Genomic DNA, 5,810 nt, shown 5'->3' on the forward strand with positions numbered 1-5,810 from the left:
CTCACCAGCTGCTCCTTGGAAACCCTATACACGGTTGCTATGGGTAGGAACTGACTCGACGGCACTTAACAACAACAACAATGGACTCTTGCCTTCCTAGCCACCTGAGACATTTCACAATATTCCTGCTGTGTCTCTTCGATCTAGCTGCAGATTTTTTCTTTTTCTTTCCCCTTTTCTTCTTCCCCTGAAATCCATTGAGCTGTTTCTCCTAGTGAGAACTAGCCCTGGGCTGGCTAGGCCTGATTTGGAAGAGACCGCTGGTGCCAGCTCTTTCTGTTGTCTCCTACCTCTTTGATTATGTGACAAGCTATGGGATTCATGCAGGACCTTCCCTGAGAGTGTCTACTCATACAAGTGTCACCTCTAGTCACCAGAGAGGAAATAAGCAGAACGAGAAAAAGCAAAGAAGACGATGCAGAAGAAGAAAAACAGTTCACACCTTTGTCTCTGTAGATTGCAGGCAGGCTTCTGCAACAGGAATGCTCTCCTGTCTCTAATTCTGCTCACTCCTGAGTTCTGGGACTGTCCTCTGAATCTGTTTCACCTGGTTTTCCATGATTTTGTTGAGGAGGGTCTGCACAGCCTTTCTGCCTAGTCCTCCACCAAGCCCCACCTTTCATTTACTTTTTGACAATGTCCAATTTTCCTAGATGCATACTTCGTGCATTCTATGTTCTGATTATTAATGGGTGTTTGCAGCTGTTTGTCCACATTTAGAGTTGTGCCCATCTGCCAGTGAAACTTCTAAAAGCTTTACTCCATTCGCATCATCACAGTCAGCTCTACTTTGAGGAGGTTACTCTTCCCCAGACATATGTTGAGTGCCTTCCAACTAGAGGAGCTCATCTTCTGGCACTATATCTGACAATGTTCTGCTGCTATTCATAAGGTTTTCAATGGTTAAACATTCAGAAGTATTCAGCCTCTCCTTCTTCCTAGGGTGTCTTAATCAGGAAGCTCAGCTGAAACATGTCCACCATAGGTGACCCTGCTAGCATTTCAAATACCCATGGCATAGTTACTAAAAACACAGCAATGTGCAAGCAAGTATGACAAACTGACACATGAGTGGTAGGACCACTGGTATACAAGTATGTATTTGAATACTGCTTTCATTTATTTTAGGTATATACCTACGAGTGGAATTGCTGCATCGTATGGTGATTTTATGTAAAACTTTTTGAAGAAATGTCAAACTTTTTTTCCACAGTAGTGGAAATACTACTAGCAATAGATGAGGATTGCAATTTCTTCACACCATTGTCAACACCTGTTGTTTTCTGTACTTCCTTGTTGTTTTTATCATAACTATTTTAATAAGGATGAAGTGGTATCTTCTTATGTTTTTTATTTGCTTTTTCCTAAAGCCCTGGTGATGCTATAAGTAAGTGTTAGGCTGCTAGCTGCATGGTTGGCAGTTTAAAACCACCAGTTGCTCTGAGGACGAAAAATGAGGTTGGCTGCTCCCATAAAGATTTACAGTCTTGAAAATCCTATATAAGATCATTGTGAGTCAGAATTGACTCAGTAGCAGTGAGTTTGGTTTGGTTTAATGATTAATGATGCCAAGCATCTTTTCATGTGCTTGTTAGCCATTTGTATTTCTTCTTTGGTGAAAAATCTAAGTCCTTTGTCTAGCTTTTGATTGGGTTATGTGCCTTTTTGTTGTTAACTTGTAGGAATCCTTTATAAATTCTAGATTTGGTGTTGTTAAGTGCTGTTGAGTCAGTTCTGACTCATAGTGACCCTGTGTAGGGTTTACAAGGAATGGCTGGTTAACTTGAACCACCAACCTTGCAGTTAGCAGGCCAGTGCCTATCCTACATTACCACACCAGGACACCATAAATTCTAGATAGTAAACCTTTATTAAATACATCTCAAAACTTTTCTCCCAATCTGTAGGTTGTCTGTTCACTTTGTTAATAAATTCATTCGATATGCAATTTCTTTATTTTCATATATCACCAATTGCCTATTTTTTGTTTTGTTGCTTATGCTTTTGAGTCATATTTAAGAATCCATTGTTAAGAAAACCAGATCCTAAAATATTACACTTGTTTTTCTTCTAAGGTTTTTGTTCTTCACTCTTAATTTTATGTTTTTGTTCCATTTTTAGTTTCTTTTTTTGTATACTGTGTAGTGTGGATCCAGCTTCATTCTTTTGCCTGTGGAAGTCCAATTGTCCTAACAGCATTTATTAAAGAGACTAATCTCTGCCCATTGAATAGAGTTATCATCCTAATAAAAAATCAGTTAACCAAACATGTTTATTTATGGATTCTTAATTATATACCATTGTTCTATCAGTATACCAGTACCAGAATGTGTTGATTACTATAGCCTCAAACAGAACAAGGGGATGCTGAATGATTTAGAACAAGGAAAGGTGTGTGTCAGGACTGTATTCTTTCACCATACTTATTCAACCTGTATGCTGAGCAAATAATCCAAGAAGCTGGATTATATGAAGAAGAACGTGGCATCAGGATTGGAGGAAGATTTATTAACAACCAACAAACAATATGTTGATGATACAATCTTGCTTGCTGAATGCAAAGAGGACTTAAAATATTTACTGATGAAAATCAAAGACCACAGCCTTCAGTATAGGTTGTACCTCAATGTAACAAAAATGAAAATCCGCACATCTGGATCAATAAATAACATCATGATAAATGGAGAAGAGACTGAAATTGTCAAAGACTTCCTGTTGCTGGGATCTACATTCAACACTCATGGAAGCAGCAGCCAAGAAATCAAATGATGTATTTACATTAAGTAAATTTGCTGCTCAAGACCTCTTTAAAGTGTTAAAGAGCTCCTTACCCAAATCCTGATATATTCAGTTGATTCACATGTATGTGAAAGTTAGGCAGTGAATCAGGAAGACTGTAGAAGAATTGATGCATTTGAGTTGTAGTGCTGTAGAAGAATCTTGAAAGTACTACGGACTACCAGGATGAGGCACAGCCAGAATGCTCCTTGGAGGCAAGGATAGTGAGACTTCATCTCTCATACTTCGAACATATTATCAGGAGGGACCAATTCCTGGAGAAGGACATTATGTTTGATTAAGTGGAGGACCAGTGAAAAAGAGGAAGACCCCCAATGATGTGGATGGGCACAGTGGCAACAGCAATGGGTTCAAGTATAACAACAATTGTGAGTATGGTGCAGGACTGGGCTGTGTTTCCTTCTATTGTGCATAGGCTCACTATTAGTTGGAACCAACTCTATGGTATCTAACAACAACAACAAGAACTTGATATGTTTTGAGATCAGGAGGTGTGAATCCTCCTACTTTGTTGTTTTTCAAGATTGCTTTGATTATTCAAGGCACCTTACAGTTCCATATAAACATGAGGATTGGTTTTTTTCAACTCTGTAAAGAAGATTATTGGGAGTTTGTTGGGGATTTCATTGAACTGAGAGGTTTATTTGGATAGTACTGATATCTTAACTGTTAATTGCATGAACATGGAATGTCCTTCCATTTATTTAAGTCTTCTTTATGGACCACTGGTGATGCTGTGGGTTAAGCATTAGACTGCTAATCATAAGGTCTGCAGTTCAAACCCACCAGGCACTCCATAGAAGAATAATGAGTATGTGTGATTCCTAAAAAATGTACAGTCTTAGAAACTCTAAGTTGAAGTCTGCTCTCTGTCCTGTATGACTTCTATGAGTCAGAATCGACTGGATGGCAGTGAGTTTGGGTTTTGTGGTAATTTTTATTAGTAATGATTTATAGTTTTCAGTTTACAAGTATCAGAGTTTTATATATCATTCTATTATCTTCTTGCCTCCATGATTTCTAATGAAAAATCAGAAAATCTTATTAGTTCTCCTTTATATGTAGCTTATCATTTTTCCTGAACTGAGCTCAGGATTCTTTCCTTGTCTTTGGTTTGACAAGTTTAATTATAATATATCGTGGTGTTTTTCTTTTGAGCTCTATCCTGTGGAGTTTGTTCAGCTTCTTGAATGGCTATCTTCTCATTTTTCATGATGTTAGGGAAATTTTCTTCCAACAATTCTTAGACAAAATGTTCTCTTCTTTCTTCTTCTTCTTCTTCTTCTTTTTTTTTAAGTCTCTTCTTGTTCTGGAATTCCTATCACACATAAGTTATTTCTCTTGATGTTGTTAAGTACCATAGAGTTGATTCTGACTCATAGTGACCCTGCACAGGGTTTCCGAGGCTGCAAATCTTTACGGGAGCAGGAAGCCTCATCTTTTGCCCATGGAACAGCTGGAAGTTTTGAACTGCTGACCTTGAGGTTAGTAGCCTGATTCATAACCACTACACTACCAGAGCTCCTTATATTAGTGTCCCCCATAAGTCGTAGGCTTTCTTCTGAAAAAAAAAAAAAAAAAAATTTTTTTTTTTTTTTTGTCTGATTGTTCCTCTAGCAGATGAATGCTGATTTTCTTCAAGCTCAGTAATTTGGCTTTTCGTGATTTAATTCTATTTCTTTGCCCTTTCTGTGTATTATCTATTTCTGAAGTCTTAGTGTTAATCTCTGGCTTTCTAATTGCTGGTTTTGCATGGCTCCCATATTTTCTATTATTTTGTCAGTTTGTTTCCTGAAATTTTCCATAGTTTTGTGTATGTTTTCCTTGATTTCATCTGTAGTTTTCTTATCTTTCTCATAATCTGTTGAAATTGCCTAACTAGCATTCTTTAAAATTCCTTATCAGGTAATACCATTCCTGGTGTTATATTTTCCTACACTGTATTTCTGTCATTTGTTTAAAACATTTGTCATTTGTATAAGGTGAAATTATCTGTTTTCTCTGAGACACTGTGTGAACACACTCTGTTCACGGTTTGTGTTTGCTTGGGCTCAGGTGCCTCTAGAGCCGGGGCTCTATGCCAGGCACCTGACCTGAGGCAGAACACAGGCTGTGCTGGAGGCCACTGGTCACTGGGTTGGTGAGGACAGGGTCTGGCTATGCCCCCAGCTACCAGGAGGGCATAGGAACAAGGGAAAATTATAACTCCTTGTCATCAACCTACAGTCTCATTCTGTGCCTGCAGGCCGCTGTGTCAATAGCCAGAGTGTTGGTTGCACTCTGCCACATCATCTCACATTCCACGTGTTTTTCTTTTCTTTCACTGCTCCTGTCCAACTTCCTCTTCCTATTGGCACTCAGTTATATCCTCTGATGCTAAGGGTTCCAGGATCATCATATGTATCTGTTTCACTTTGGCTTCCATGTTTTTGTTGCAAATGATAAGCTCTGTGCATCTGCTTACTATACCATCTTTCCCTGAACCTCAGTATACAAGTCTTTCACATTCTTGATTAAATTTACTCACGCGTACGTCACTGTTTTAGATGATGTAAATGAAATCGTTTCCTTGATTTACTTTTCAGTGTTCTCATTGCTTCTGTATAGAAACCCGATCGATTTTTGTGTGTACTGTATCCTTATGTCTGCCCATTTTGCTGGATTCTTCTATTATCCCCATTGACTTTCTTGTAGATTCTTTGGGGTTTTCTTTATATAGGAGCATGTCATCTTGAAAAGGAGTCATTTCACTTTTTCTTTCCCAAATTGCATACCTTTTAATTTCTTTTTCTTGCCTAATTGCCCTAGTTAGGAATTTTAAGGTTATATGCGTGAATAGGCAAAACAAGTAAGTAAACAATTTACATTCATTACTGCAGAGGAGAACTTTGCATCATGTGGCATGCAGATTTAATAATACCCAATGTTTATTCAATGCTTGTCAAGTGATAAGCTTTCTGAAAGCTCTTTATATGTTTTACTTAATTTGATTAACAAATTACCATTAAGTG

Source organism: Chrysochloris asiatica, unplaced genomic scaffold (assembly GCF_000296735.1).
Source record: "Chrysochloris asiatica unplaced genomic scaffold, ChrAsi1.0 scaffold00375, whole genome shotgun sequence".
Taxonomy (NCBI): domain Eukaryota; kingdom Metazoa; phylum Chordata; class Mammalia; order Afrosoricida; family Chrysochloridae; genus Chrysochloris; species Chrysochloris asiatica.